Raw genomic sequence first — 17,124 nt, 5'->3', positions numbered from 1 at the left:
TCTTTTTACCTCTTTTCAAGCTTTTATGGCGGAAATTGGAGATTTGTTCGCCAAGAGAAAGATCTGGAAGGGATTTGTAGTGTTGACGATTTATGGTGTTTTAATTGCACTCACCGTCTCCACCGCACCCACCGTCACCACCCATCCACATCCTCATCGCAGTGCAAATCACCATCACCCACAACCACCACCGCACCTGAAATCCCATCCACCTCACCGTCACCACCGCATCCACCGTCACCACCCACCCACATCCTCAACGCAGTGCAAATCACCATCGTCCCACAACCACCACCGCACCTGAAACCCAATCCACCTTAATTTCAGATCTTCGAAGAGAGAGAGAGGGAGAGAGTGAAGAGGGAGAGAGAGAGAGTGAAGAGAGAGAGAGAGAGAGAGAGACTAGAGATGGTGAAGAGAGACTAGAACAAGAGAGTTTTTTCTTGAGTTTATATATATATATATATTAAGTTTTTTTATTTGTTTTGTTTTATTTAATAAATATTTTTAAATAAATTTATAAAAAGACTAAAATACCCTTATGTAAACTGATTTAACCAAAAAAATCTAACTGGGTTTGGTCTAAAGGACATAACTTGCAAGATTTTGGAAAGGTTAAGGACACCGCCTGTAAACTTTTGGAAAAAAGGACAGCGCCTGCAATTTGGTGTAAACATAAAGGACCAAACTTGTAATTTACTCAAAAATAAATTAAGTTAGTGGTTTGGATGGAAATGGCAAAAAGTTACAAACGTTGGGGGCAATTTGGTACAAAAGTGTCATTTTGGACGAAAATGGCAAACCTGCCCAAATCTCAGGGACGATTTTGGCAATTAACTCTCTAAAATATTAAAATAAGTTAAACCTAATACATTACAAGACAAAATCACGTTTAACAACGCAAAATAAGTTTTATATTGCAAGTAAGGGAAAAGATCAAATAGGAAGTTAATTTTCGCTAGGAAGGATAGGAAGCCATAGGATTATGACATGTGGCAAATTTTAAAATAAAGAGAAAGGGTATTTTAGTCAATCCAACCCCTTCTTCTTCCTTTTTCAAAACCCAGTAAATTCAAAAACCCACCATTTTCAAAACCCATCATCTTCAACTATTTCTTCACTTTCTATCTCAATAATCACTACATTATAGTGCGATTTTCATCACCAATCAATGATTCAGAACCCGATCAACGTGTTCTTCAGCTTTTTTTTTTGAAGAAAACCCAGTTTAATTTCATAAAAAAAATCTCGGTTTTCCGGTGATTTTGGAGATAATCACTCGATTCGTTCGATTCGAGTGTTGATAAGTGTTTCTATCATTCAAATTTCGTCAATTGATGAAGAAATCGGCTTCAATCCATGTAAGAAATTCTTTAATTTCATTTTCATGATCTGGGTTTTTGATTTAGTCATTGCGTTTTACGATCTTTGCGGGGGTCCGGGGGCGGCAGCCCCTGGCGGGGTCCAAGGGGCAGAGAAAAATGTTTTTTTCGATTAAATTGCTGTAATAAAAACGCATCAGAAAAATTAATTTTCCAGAAATTGGCTCATTTCGAAGACAGTAATTCGTAGACAATTCAGACAGTTCACAGTGACAGACAGTTTTATGTGTCCATTGCGTTTTAGAAATAAGAGAGTTTTATGTGGTTTCTGGCTATTGCGTTTTAGAAAAAAAAACACATTTTTAAGTGTTTTTAGTCATTGCGTTTTAGGTAAAACACATTTTTTAGGTGTTTTCAGTCCATTGCGTTTTAGAATGAGTCATTTTTAAGTGTTTTCTGGCCATTGTGTTTTACATATAAGACATTTCTTTGTGTTTTTGGTGCATTGCGTTTTAGGTAAAACACTTTTTTATGTGTTTTCAGTCAATTGCGTTTTAGAAAACAGACATTTTAAGTGTATTCTGGCCATTGCGTTTTACAAATAAGTCATTTCTTTGTGTTTTTGGTGCATTCCGTTTTAGGTAAAACATTTTTTTATGTGTTTTCTGGCCATTGCGTTTTACAAATAAGACATTTCTATGTGTTTTCTGGCCATTGCGTTTTACAAATAAGTCATTTCTTTGTGTTTTTGGTGCATTGCGTTTTAGAAAAATGTCATTTTTTAGGTTTTTTTTTTCATTGCGTTTTACGTGGTTTTTCTATTGCGTTTTACGCAACTGGGTTAAATTTTTTTTTTAAATATAGCAATAGTATACTCGTTTTAAAGATAAAAAAACGCTCGTTTTTTTGGTGCAATTTTTATAAAAAAAATAATGTCGTATGAAAGAGTTATTAACGTTTAAAAAATGGGGGGGGGGAATTGGAGGAGAGAGAAACTATTGGCTTGGATTGACTAGAATGCCCTTGAACAAACTCACGCGCCTATTTTCTTCCTTTCAATTTCCCTGATTTAAGCTTAGCCCTTCATTAACTTAATGGATGGTCAAGATCACTTCCTATCCTTCCTAGCCAAATAAACTTCCTATTGTATCTCCACCCTTGCAAGTAAATACAATATTTGTTCATTAGCACGGTAATCAATCTTTAAATATGTCATAGATATCAAACTATAAGCCTAAATACATGTAAATAGCAATCACTTTTTTGTAATATATTATATGTATATAAATATAAAATATATTATAAGTAACAAAATTCGAGCTAAGCCGAGCCAATTTGGCTCGTCACGAGCCGAGCCAAGCTAGGCTCACTTTCTAACCGAGCCGAGCCGGCTCGGCTCACTTTCAAACTGAACCTATCGAACGAGCTTTTTCCAAACTAAATCCGAGCGAGCTTCGAGCCGCGAGCTTTTTGAACAGACCTAAATGGATGACAAGCGGCATCCACATATTAACCCACCGCAAACCTTCACCAATCACGGCAAACAACCGCCAACCTCACCTAATCAAGCACAAAAACTATTCATGGGCCAGTTATAAAGACATGTCTGGTCCCTTCTCAAAAACTCCTTAATTTTAAGCCAAGTATAATATAATATTTATAGTTGCGAAGGTCGGAATAAATAGCCTACTTAAGCCCCATCACGAAACGTTAAGAATAATACATTAATACTAGTTTATCTTTAAAATAACTACGGAGAAAGCCCGTGCGATGCACGGCATGCATAATAGCTATTGTTTGTTTGTGGTAAGACGTCTGACACGGCCGGTCCAACTAAACATTTTTAGAAACAAATCTTCCTCTCGGGAAGACAACGGGGTTTTCGCACCCATCACACCACATATCGTTATCTTCACGCCCCACACCTTTCATGCAATTCCCACCGCCACATGTCAGCCTGAACCACTCTTGGCTATTGCGTATGCGTGTGACTTCAACACGACAGGTAAATTCAGCACACTGCATATATTACCAGCATAACTATAAACTTAAACCATTTGATTCAAAAATGATAACCAATATTGTGCTTATCCAAAATGACATATCCTAAGTGTATATTACATTCTAATGCAAACTTGATTTGACCTTAACCAAAATGACCAACGTTTACATATTCTTGGTTCGCCACGAATTACGTACACACTTTATCTACCCAATATTTAAATTACATTTTGTGTTTTCAATAAATATTTATAAACGTGAATTCGATATTAAAAAAACAGTACTTTTTTCGATATTAAAAATGTGAATTCGGTATTAAAAAATATTTATAAATATTTATAACTGTTAAAAAATATTAATAAATATCTATAAATGTGAATTCCTTATTAAAAAATAGATTTCAGTATTAAAAAAAAATATTATTTTTTTTCAACCGCAATATAGTCCTCCTATGTGATGTGGATACAACCAACAACCGTGTGGGGTCAGCTTGGTCGCCACAAACTATACGAATTTGGATTTGGTTATTGCCTGTCAAACTCATAAACTGACTGTTAGATTTTAACATACGAATGTAAGTCCAAATAGATGTTTGATTTAATGTATTAAAAAATAAGCTTGTGCCTTCATATAACAATCAACTCATACATGCATATGAAAATTGTATGATCATATGTAATAACAATCAACCTGTCAGGAAGTCATTTCTTGATTTATAATAATACCATAAAAGGATGAATGTATATATATATATATTGACATATGGTTCTTTTTGAGTCTTAACTAATCAAAAACATCCATATTTATTTAGTGGCAATCTTGTTGTCTAACCCAAAATGTATGATAGAAAATCTAGCACCAAGATCCCACTAAACGCGTTTTTGGTTATTGGGTTACCTTTGTAAATAATCCTTCAAGTATCCTTTTAACACAATTAAATTAATTAACTTAAGATAAAAATAAAAAATATATAAACTCATTTGGGTAATCATATTATAATTATCCATAATTAAATATTTAGCATATATAGTTAAGTTAATATTAAATTTAAAAGTATATATTTCTTTAACATTATAATTGTATAAAAGAGACGGTCGAGATAACAATTTATGGAGCCTGGAATCGTGTCATGAGTCCTCCCTAATATTATGTGTAGAGATAGAGATATATTGTCCTTTACTCTTCGATTTCGATAAAGATACATAATCTAAAATGAATATTCTATATATACAATCCAGTTTGTAAGGCATACCATGTGATGCTTGTTTCTTCTACCGTGGGTCAAGATGGCTTCTAGTGTGGTCCATTTTTCTGAATACCCAGCAACAGAATCGTTCCTTGCCATGGCCACACTTGTAGACAGAGCGGTTATAGGTTGTTGGAGAGAAGGCGGATATGGGCTGCAATGTGGACAAAGATTTATAAAGCCATTTAGATGGTCTTTTGGAATGGAAAACATTAATTAACACAAAATTAAATGATGATTGTTATGGGAAAATGATAAGTAACTTACTTTTATTAGAGTGAAACCGAGAAATTAGGGGTTTGCATACAAAGGGACATAACAATTATAGCCACATTAATATAATAAAGTAGAATTAAAAACATCATTAAAGTTATATTTATGAAGGTAAATATGTAGTTAGGGTCTGGAATCAATGTCCTTTAATTGATGTGTGGTTAGAATATAATTTAATGTCATGTTAAATTAGAACCCATACATACTGTAAGGAACATGTATAACAATATATCACTAAGTAACATTAACTATTGAGTATTTTTAAAATATGGTTAAGAACACATAGTAAATTAGGTGACATATACAATTATTATGATTGTCTTTTATGTTATAATTATTAAGAGTATTATTATTGTTATTAGATATCATGGATAAGTCAAAAGGCATAATGTAAACCTATGTGCTATTTGAGTAAATGTTTATCAATGATTCATATGATAGTAAGATGGTGTAACCTAAGCGAAGCCCCTCTATCATGATACTTAAGATGCTTAGATGGTTATGAATAATTCACAAGATGATATATATGAAATTATAACCTTTATGTAGACGCATTCTCTCATGTTATTCCTTTTTACTTAAAAATTTTGCAACTATTAAACATTATGATGCATTTTTTAAATAAAAAATATTAGAGTATTATAAAGGTTATGTTCGTACAAAAATCAGGGGAGGGTTGCTTCTAGTCATACAGTAACAAAAAAATGACTTTGACCATTTTGCCCTTACTACTTTCTCATGTTGTAAGACCCAAACGTGCAAAATAACTAATAGAACTGGGACACAAAGCAACTCCACTTTTGGTCAACTCCAACTTGGCCCATTTGTAAGTTATTTATTTGGATATACTCAATTTGAGATAAAATATAAATTAAAATCAACCTATGATAATCAAAAGAAAATAAATTCACATGCGAAGTGTATATGTGGCTCTTATATCTTAAACTGTGGGGTATGGTGGGGCGGGGGTTTGGGGCATGGGTTGACACGTGGACTTCGAGCCCCCCGCTGGTGAGTGACGTGTTAGGTCGGTATGGCGGGGCGTGGCTAGCCCGCGTGGGTTGGCCAGCTTTAATAAATTTTAAAAATAAACCATAAAAACGGTTATAAAGCCATTTAGATGGTCTTTTGGAATGGACAACATTAATTAACACAAAATTAAATGATGATTGTTATGGGAAAATGATAAGTCGTTTACTTTTATTAGAGTGAAACCGAGAAATTAGGGGTTACATTTTAGGGTGTGAGAAACAGGAAGGGGAGAATTAGAAACGGGTCAAATTTTGTTTATTTCTGGCCCCTTGTTAATAGGCAATTACAACTTGAAAGACACAAATGTATTTAAGAGACTCATAATGAAGGTTGTAAAAAAGTTGATATAACTAAATTTTTAAGTATAAGTATATATAGATATTGGTCATGGCTTTTTTGGTTCATGAACTTTGTACGGACTTCTAATGTGTGCCCCAGTTTTCGCCCAAGAAGTTAAAAAATCCAATCTTTAAAAGTGGGTAGCCTTTAGTTTCTTAAAAAATAAATAAATAAATTTTTGAATCTTACCGGGTCTGACTTGAACATAACCCCAACGCTCTGATCCATCTTGGGTGCATGTAGCCATGGCTAATCTTCCATGAAAATGTGGAAGAACAATGCATGTTATGGTAGTAATGAATAAAATTGCAAGACTGAAATTTCTCATTTTGCAAGAAAGATGAAAAGTTTAGACTAATATGAGAAGACAATTGAAAGGTATTTATATGCATGGGAAAGGGAATTATTGATCAACGATGGACAATTACAACTTGAAAGACACAAATATATTTAAAGAGGCTCATAATGAATGTAACACCCCGCCCCGATTAGGGCTGACGTGTTACACAAGTCGGTAATCAGAGACAATTAATAACTTAATTAAAACATAAATTCCATAGGTTTAAAAACAAAAATTTCCAAAATGGCATAACGGTCTCAACAGAAAAACATAAGTGTCTAAATTTATTGAATATAAGGTTTTATTAAACTCCTTGTTCCAACTCTAGCTTTTTATTATCACTCTTCACACATTTCCCCGATTTCCCTGAGTACCTGTTTAAGACATAATAAAAAAAAAAACAACAAAAGAAACGGTTGAGCCAAAAATTGCCCAGTAACGGAGAAACAATAGCACTAACACATAAATGATAGAAGCAATACACTAAACACTTTAACGATGCAAACAATACAATACGTTGGATGATCACTGATGAATACCATAAAGGTATATTAGAAATACCCATGTGAGCCACTAACAATAAACACTAACACTTTGTACATTAGCTGCAGTTCCAATGCACCATTATGTAGAGGGGATATTGCGCTTCCGAGTGTACAACTGAGACGATGACCAGAATCTAGTTAAGGGTTAATTTATACGTAGGTGGGTTGAAATTATATAGCCACTATACCAGAGATAGTCGACTGAAAGAGAAAGCTTACCGAACGAACGACCGATCAACGTGGTAGTGGTGCTCAGCGGTCTTTTGTACCGTTCAACACACGAACCGCAGGCGTAACAAGCAGGTTTGGTCGGTTCAGACTGGTGGTCGGCAGCGACGTTTTCGTCTGCGCACTTGAAAATTAAAAGAAAGGTTTAAGGGAGATGTGGGTTGGCTTTTGGAAGCGTTGAGTAAGGAATGATACCACCGAATGAGATCGATTAATAGGGATAATCCACCGTGTGAAAGGAATACGAAATCCCGCAATATAAGCCAGTCAAGTTTTGAGAAGAAGAAGGTCGGTGAAAATTTGTTTGGTAAATTGGAAAGGATCGATGATGATAATCTAAACTATAATTTTCTTAAGCCATTCCCTTATTTAGTTATTGTATACCTTATTTAACTTTATTATTTTGTTTTTTTTCTTCGTTTGTCGGTTCTACAAATTCTAATACAAATGTGTTCAGAAAGTGTTATAATAGTTCTTAGAAAGTATTATAATAGTTCATCATATGATATTTTTTTTTCTTCGTAGGGACATACACCCATAGCAATTCTCAACTATTAAGTATTTTATCATCATTATTATTATTATTATTATTATTATTATTATTATTATTATTATTATTATTATTATTATTATTATTATTATTATTATTATACCTTAATTCATTTGTGGTTAAAAGTTGACCAATGTTCTAGGCATTGAATATCCGATATAGTAATATGTCATACTACTTATGACATTTATTACATTAGGGTTTTCAAAGTTTCGTATATTACAATTCTACCTCCCTTAAAAGAAATTTCGTCCTCGAAATTAACGTTATATTACACTACACAGTACGGGTATTTCAACTCCCTACCCCTTAAAAATAATTTCGTCCACGAAATTAGTGATGACGAATATGGTATACTATTCATGTTACACATTAACGATGCGAATAACGATAACGAAGTTGCAAACACAATTAGCGAAAGAGTCGAACAGACACACAAATGAGTTTGATACACGAAAATTTAACCATTAGGAACACTAACCTTAGGTTTCGAATAGATATGGATATTGAGAACGGATTGCTTCCTCCGATTCCCAAGTGGCTTCACGTTCTGGATGATTTTTCCACAAGATTTTGACGAACGGAAAAGACTTCTTACGCATGACACGTTCTTGTCGGTCCAAGATAGCCTCTGGTTCCTCTTCGTACGATAAGTCCTCACGAATCTCGTGTAGAGAATAGTTCACAACATGGAGAGGATGGTAATTATACCCACGTAATAGTGAAATGTGAAACACATTATGCACGTGCGCCAATTGTGGCGGTAGAGCTAACCGATAAGAAACTTCGCCGACTCTTTCCAAAATTTCAAATGGCCCGATAAAGCGAGGACTCAACTTTCCCTTTATGCCAAAACGTCGGACACCTCTGCATGGTGAGACTTTTAAGAATACTTTCTCGCCTACATTAAATTCCACAACTCGTCGGTGGCGATCGGCATAACTCTTTTGTCTACTCTGGGCTTCCTTAAGTTTCTCACGAGCAATAGCAACCTTTTCGTTCGTGATCTGCACCAGTTCAGGACCCTCAATCATCTTTTCTCCGACCTCGTCCCAACATGTGGGAGCTCGACATTTACGCCCGTATAACAATTCGAAAGGTGCCATATCAATACTAGCTTGCCAACTATTGTTGTAGGCAAACTCCACCAAGCACAAGTATTCATCCCAGTTTCCCGTCCACTCAAGTGCACACGATCTAAGCATATCCTCCAGAGTCTGAATCGTACGTTCAGACTGTCCATCAGTTTGAGGATGGAAAGCAGTGCTAAATCTTATCTTTGTATTCCAAGCATTTTGGAAACCCTTCCAGAACCGTGATGTGAAACGTGGATCTCTATCACACACTATGGAAGATGGAGTACCATGCAATCGAACAATCTCACGAAGGAATATCTCTGATAGCTTACTCACCAAGTACCCTTTTTGAATGGGTAAGAAATGAGCAGATTTTGTAAGTCTATCTACCACAACCCAAATAGCATCGTTCTTCATACGGGTTCTTGGTAGACCAGTTACAAAGTCCATAGAAATATCATCCCACTTCCAGACAGGAATATCTAGAGGCTGTAATAATCCACTAGCTCGTTGATGTTCAATCTTCACTTGCTGACAAATCAAACACTGGCTCACATGTCTAGCTACATCTTCTTTCATACCACTCCACCAAAAATGTTGCCTCAAATCCCTATACATCTTTGTGGATCCAGGGTGTATAGAATAAGGTGAACTGTGTGCCTCAGTCAGTAATGATTCACGAAGAGAGGAATCATCTGGCACACATAAACGCTTCCCACACCATATTGTTCCATGTTCATCCACTCGAAACTCAGATTGCTTTCCTACTTCCAAATTTTGTAAGACCGCCCAAAGCTCACCATCATCTTTTTGAGCTTCCTTTATCTGAGTGATAAGGTTCGGTTCGATCTTCAGTCTAGCCAAATAACCACCAGACTCACCAACTTGTATACCAATCTCCATGCGTCTTAGATCCGATAGTATATGAGGCTCAAGGGTCAAGCATGCCAAACCCCCAGAGTTCTTCCTACTCAGTGCATCTGCAACGACATTTGCTTTACCAGGGTGGTATTGAATGTTGGCATCATAATCCTTGAGTAGCTCTAGCCATCTCCTCTGCCTCATGTTAAGCTCCTTCTGAGTGAAAATATACTTGAGGCTTTTATGGTCGGTGAATATGTTACATGTCTCCCCATATAAATAATGCCTCCAAATCTTGAGTGCAAAAACAACTGCTGCTAACTCTAGATCATGCGTTGGATAATTCACCTCGTAGGGTTTAAGCTGACGCGAGGCATAAGCAATAACTTTTCCATGCTGCATGAGAACACAACCAAGCCCTTTCTTCGATGCATCACTGTATATATCGAATCCGCCTATGTCAGAAGGTAGAGTAAGAATAGGAGCGGATACTAGCTTCTGCTTCAATGCCTCAAAACTCTTTTCTCGATCATCGTTCCAAGTAAATTTCACCCCTTTCCTCAAGAGTTGAGTGAGAGGTAAGGCCAAAATAGAAAATCCCTCTACGAAACGTCGATAATAACCCGCTAGACCAAGAAAACTTCGAACTTCGGTAACTGAAGTGGGTCTGGGCCATTTAGTGATAGCTTCCACCTTTGAAGGATCCATTGTGATACCTTCAGCTGATACAATGTGACCTAGAAACGCCACTTGTTCAAGCCAAAAGTCGCACTTAGAAAATTTTGCGTATAGCTTCTCTTGGCGTAGAGTTCCTAGAACCGTGCGAAGATGGTCCTCATGCTCTCCTCTACTTTTAGAAAATACCAAGATGTCATCGATGAATACAATCACGAACCGATCCAAGTACTCATGAAATACTCGATTCATAAGATCCATGAAAACAGCAGGAGCATTTGTCAAACCAAAAGGCATGACTAGAAACTCATAGTGACCGTACCGGGTACGAAATGCTGTCTTATGGACATCTTGATCTCTGACCCTCAACTGATGGTACCCTGATCTGAGATCAATCTTTGAGAAAAACTTCGCTCCTTGGAGTTGGTCAAAAAGGTCATCAATACGCGGTAAGGGGTAGCGATTACGAATGGTGATCTTATTCAACTCCCGGTAGTCGATGCATAAACGCATGCTACCATCCTTCTTCTTCACAAATAAAACCGGTGCTCCCCAAGGTGAAACACTAGGTCTAATGAATCCAAGTTCCAAAAGTTCTTGCAGCTGTTCTTTCAATTCTTTCAACTCCAATGGGGCCATACGATAGGGTGCTTTTGAAATAGGTTCAGCTCCGGGAATCAAATCAATAGTGAACTCTACTTCACGTTCAGGTGGTATCCCTGGCAATTCTTATGGGAAGACATCAGAGAAGTCTCGAACAATAGGAACGTCTTCGACACGTGGTGCATCCACTGAGGTATCTTTAATAGCAGCTAAGAATCCCGCGCATCCATGGGATATAAGTTTTTGAGCTTTAAGAGCAGAGATGATTTTAATGGATTTTCGAGGTTGAGATCCTTGATAAATACATTCAGGATTCAGAATATCACCAAAAATGACTCGTTTGGAGTGACAATCGATGGTAGCTCGATGCGTGGATAACCAATCCATGCCTAGTATGACATCAAAATCTCCCATTTGCATGGGATAAAGATTCGCTATACGAATAACATTTCCGATCACAAGCGGACAATCTTTATAGACGTGAGTAATAACTGAAGGATTTCCCATTGGTGTAGAAATAACTAAAGCTGGATCCAATAGAGAAGGCGAAATTTTAAGATGTCGAGTAATTAGTTGTGAGACTATTGAGTGGGTTGCCCCAGTATCAAATAACACATACAAGTCACGCTCACCCAAATAAATACTACCCGAAACGGTACCTAGTGAATCGATAAACAATAAGACACAAACGATTGTATGAGAACCATAAACAACTAATCAAGCAAAAAAAATAATACTAACAGATACATTTATCAGGGGCGGTACCTGGAGCATTAGCAGCTTCCCCTGCAGTCAATGAGAAAACACGCCCTCCAGTAGTAGGTGGCATAGTAGCTCCCCTAGTGGTATCAGTTGTTCGGTTACCAGCCTTTGGGCACTCATTAATCTTATGCCCCATATCTCCACACTTAAGACAAGCCCCAGTAAGTCGACGACAGATGCCTGGGTGACGCTTGTTGCAATGGTTACACACTGGAGGCTGGGTAGGGTTCTGGTTACCTCTCTGGTTTACAGGTTGAGCTTGGGTTGGTGGCTGGTAGGGTTTGGTCTGACCCTGATTTTGGCCCCTTCCCTGCCATGGTCTATTATTCCTTCCCGATGACCTATTCCCCAAATTGTTTTGATTATTTCGAGTAGGTGCTTGAGGCGACTCACTAGTGAACGAAGTGCGATACTCGTCTCTGTTTCTCTTCCTACTATTATTGGAACCACCCAAAAATTCTTTGTTCTCCATATCAACCTTTTTGGCAGCCTTAGCGGCCTCTGCAACAGTAGGGAACGTTGACTGGATGATTGCTCTACGAATCCGATCACAAACTGCCCATTGATATTTCTCTGCTTGTTCCTCTGGTGTTCCAGCAGCTGACCCAAGAAATCCAACTAGTCGATAAAATCGATCAGTGAAGTCAGAAAGTGGTTCGTCATTCCTCTGACGGATATTGTGATACTCTCGTGTGTAAGAACTCTTATCCACGCTGTTAAAATATTTCTCGAAGAAAATAGCACGAAAATCTGCCCAAGGTAAATTCTCCACAAATGGGTCTCCTCCTCTTTCCTCCAATACACCTTCCCACCAAGTTTGCGCATCTTCTTCTAGTTTATACGATGCTAATCTCGATTTAAATTCATCGCCAACTCCTAACGCCCGAAATATTTTCTCGATATGAGCAATCCAATCCCTTGCTACAATTGGAGTGGTTGCCTTTGTGAAAGATCTCGGTTTCTGTTTTATGAACTTATCTAGCCAATCCCCAATTGCACCATTTGGGTTTGGATTTGGGTTGGGATTAGGGTTCGGATTAGGATTGGGATTAGGGTTCGGATTAGGATTCGGATCAGGACCACGTACGGCCTGAACAAGTGCAGGCAACATAGCAGTAAAGGCCTGAGTGATAGCAGCTACGATATTTGGATCAGGCTCATTTGGTCCACCACCATTACGACGACCAGAGTTGCGTGTCTCACGACGAGGAGGCATCTAAAAAAAATCACATTAAGAATTTAGATAAAACAAATAATAAGGACTAATCACATAACGGAATACCTAACCCAATGTCTACCCAATCCTCACGTGTCTTAATTATTTATTTAATGTTTTCTACAGGATAGAGCCTAAGCTCTGATACCATAACTGTAACACCCCGCCCCGATTAGGGCTGACGTGTTACACAAGTCGGTAATCAGAGACAATTAATAACTTAATTAAAACATAAATTCCATAGGTTTAAAAACAAAAATTTCCAAAATGGCATAACGGTCTCAACAGAAAAACATAAGTGTCTAAATTTATTGAATATAAGGTTTTATTAAACTCCTTGTTCCAACTCTAGCTTTTTATTATCACTCTTCACACATTTCCCCGATTTCCCTGAGTACCTGTTTAAGACATAATAAAAAAAAAAACAACAAAAGAAACGGTTGAGCCAAAAATTGCCCAGTAACGGAGAAACAATAGCACTAACACATAAATGATAGAAGCAATACACTAAACACTTTAACGATGCAAACAATACAATACGTTGGATGATCACTGATGAATACCATAAAGGTATATTAGAAATACCCATGTGAGCCACTAACAATAAACACTAACACTTTGTACATTAGCTGCAGTTCCAATGCACCATTATGTAGAGGGGATGTGGGCACTCACACCTATCCCACTACCACTAACACTTACACTTACACTCCTAGGATCGATCCATACGCCTCTCAATAATCAATAAGTGCAATCACTTAGCACACAATACAATATAGAGACGCCGTGGGCCTTTCGCACCGCCACGGATGGTGCACGTCAACTGTGCCTATGATGACGCCCTATGTCCCCATAGGTGGATATGCTCGGGTATTGAGGTCAATAAAACGATTCACTCAAGTCAAGGCAAATACACTAACGATACACTAAGGCTATATCACATCTAGCCAAAGATCAACAATAATAAATAAAAACTTTTGGGAACATGCGACAATGAGTAAAAAAAAGAAATGTAACCTATCGCATGCGTATTAAAGGCAATAATTCAATACGAGATGTGTAACAATAAATGATAGAACGGTGACGATGAATACTACAATATTATGAAGCGAGTAAACACTTTACGCTACGAGTGACGGACCGAATATCCGTGCACTATGAGAAAAAAAAAAAACAATATTATGCTAAAAGCAAGAGACCACAAAATCCGTACCTTAGCTTAAATGTAACAATGTAGACGCAACAAGTTCTCACTTGAAACAGAGTCCTACATATTAATCGTGTTTTAAATTAGATTGGTTACAATATTTTACATTGATTTAATTTATGGACCCACTGAATGGATTTTGTTATTTCATTCCCACTAGTCTCATAAAGTTAAAAAAAAAACATAATTCATCCATCTATTTTTCTTGTTTTCCTTTTCAACAGAAACAACTTTTAAAAATTAAAGGATTATATATTATCATATGTGCATAAGTTTATTCAAGTTGACAGCAAGAACCATGCATGCCCCTCCCATAATCGATTCCTTAATACTAAACTTTATTGGCTTTATGTAAACATGCTGAATTTTAGGATTTCACTTTCAAAACACTTTTATATCATAGAAAGAATGTAGATCATTTTAGGAGGGCTATGTTATGAACTGGTAGTAGTCATTGGGTAAAAGAAACTTTTAATACAAATTTTGAGTTACATTTTGTTTCTATATGTCAAACGCATAAAATCTCCAGAATGTAGGTTGAATCCATAAATGGTAGGTTACACCAGCTAACAAAAAAAAAGCATGAACAGCCATAAACGATTACAAAGGCTCACTTCTGTCGACTTGAAGGAAACTAAGTTTATGTATGTGAAATAAATTTGTTTGTTCATAGTGTCACTATTTTATTCACCAGCTTCGTTTTCATAAAGTGTTTTTACCAACAGGTTAGTGCCGATACCTTATGTCGAAGAGAAAAGACGACCGGCGTGGTGCAATGTAGGTTCGCCACAGATCTTTAGATCACCACTAGTCGATGGTATGGTGATGGATCGAAGATATTGCGCTTCCGAGTGTACAACTGAGACGATGACCAGAATCTAGTTAAGGGTTAATTTATACGTAGGTGGGTTGAAATTATATAGCCACTATACCAGAGATAGTCGACTGAAAGAGAAAGCTTACCGAACGAACGACCGATCAACGTGGTAGTGGTGCTCAGCGGTCTTTTGTACCGTTCAACACACGAACCGCAGGCGTAACAAGCAGGTTTGGTCGGTTCAGACTGGTGGTCGGCAGCGACGTTTTCGTCTGCGCACTTGAAAATTAAAAGAAAGGTTTAAGGGAGATGTGGGTTGGCTTTTGGAAGCGTTGAGTAAGGAATGATACCACCGAATGAGATCGATTAATAGGGATAATCCACCGTGTGAAAGGAATACGAAATCCCGCAATATAAGCCAGTCAAGTTTTGAGAAGAAGAAGGTCGGTGAAAATTTGTTTGGTAAATTGGAAAGGATCGATGATGATAATCTAAACTATAATTTTCTTAAGCCATTCCCTTATTTAGTTATTGTATACCTTATTTAACTTTATTATTTTGTTTTTTTTTATTCGTTTGTCGGTTCTACAAATTCTAATACAAATGTGTTCAGAAAGTGTTATAATAGTTCTTAGAAAGTATTATAATAGTTCATCATATGATATTTTTTTTTTCTTCGTAGGGACATACACCCATAGCAATTCTCAACTATTAAGTATTTTATCATCATTATTATTAGTATTATTATTATTATTATTATTATTATTATTATTATTATTATTATTATTATTATTATTATTATTATTATTATACCTTAATTCATTTGTGGTTAAAAGTTGACCAATGTTCTAGGCATTGAATATCCGATATAGTAATATGTCATACTACTTATGACATTTATTACATTAGGGTTTTCAAAGTTTCGTATATTACAATGAAGGTTGTAAAAAAGTTGATATCACTAAATTTTTAAATATATATAGATTTTGTTTCTATATGTCAAACGCATAAAATCTCCAGAATGTAGGTTGAATCCATAAATGGTAGGTTACACCAGCTAACAAAAAAAAAGCATGAACAGCCATAAACGATTACAAAGGCTCACTTCTGTCGACTTGAAGGAAACTAAGTTTATGTATGTGAAATAAATTTGTTTGTTCATAGTGTCACTATTTTATTCACCAGCTTCGTTTTCATAAAGTGTTTTTACCAACAGGTTAGTGCCGATACCTTATGTCGAAGAGAAAAGACGACCGGCGTGGTGCAATGTAGGTTCGCCACAGATCTTTAGATCACCACTAGTCGATGGTATGGTGATGGATCGAAGATATTGCGCTTCCGAGTGTACAACTGAGACGATGACCAGAATCTAGTTAAGGGTTAATTTATACGTAGGTGGGTTGAAATTATATAGCCACTATACCAGAGATAGTCGACTGAAAGAGAAAGCTTACCGAACGAACGACCGATCAACGTGGTAGTGGTGCTCAGCGGTCTTTTGTACCGTTCAACACACGAACCGCAGGCGTAACAAGCAGGTTTGGTCGGTTCAGACTGGTGGTCGGCAGCGACGTTTTCGTCTGCGCACTTGAAAATTAAAAGAAAGGTTTAAGGGAGATGTGGGTTGGCTTTTGGAAGCGTTGAGTAAGGAATGATACCACCGAATGAGATCGATTAATAGGGATAATCCACCGTGTGAAAGGAATACGAAATCCCGCAATATAAGCCAGTCAAGTTTTGAGAAGAAGAAGGTCGGTGAAAATTTGTTTGGTAAATTGGAAAGGATCGATGATGATAATCTAAACTATAATTTTCTTAAGCCATTCCCTTATTTAGTTATTGTATACCTTATTTAACTTTATTATTTTGTTTTTTTTTCTTCGTTTGTCGGTTCTACAAATTCTAATACAAATGTGTTCAGAAAGTGTTATAATAGTTCTTAGAAAGTATTATAATAGTTCATCATATGATATTTTTTTTTCTTCGTAGGGACATACACCCATAGCAATTCTCAACTATTAAGTATTTTAT

At 36.6% G+C, this 17,124-nt stretch overlaps 1 long non-coding RNA gene across 1 annotated transcript; it reads right to left on the bottom strand.

The window, feature by feature from the left end:
- Positions 1 to 13,337: 13,337 nt before the first annotated feature.
- Positions 13,338 to 15,771, bottom strand: LOC118479283. Its single transcript, XR_002553023.2, has 4 exons — positions 15,240 to 15,771; positions 15,016 to 15,135; positions 14,283 to 14,336; positions 13,338 to 13,467 (listed from the first exon to the last, which is right to left on the bottom strand). It is a non-coding gene; the product is annotated as an uncharacterized LOC118479283 (long non-coding RNA).
- Positions 15,772 to 17,124: the final 1,353 nt, after the last annotated feature.

The sequence above is a fragment of the Helianthus annuus genome, chromosome 1 (assembly GCF_002127325.2).
Source record: "Helianthus annuus cultivar XRQ/B chromosome 1, HanXRQr2.0-SUNRISE, whole genome shotgun sequence".
Classification (NCBI taxonomy): Eukaryota; Viridiplantae; Streptophyta; class Magnoliopsida; order Asterales; family Asteraceae; genus Helianthus; species Helianthus annuus.
Note: the sequence above shows the minus strand (reverse complement) of the source record. Positions and strands in the feature narration are given on the sequence as shown.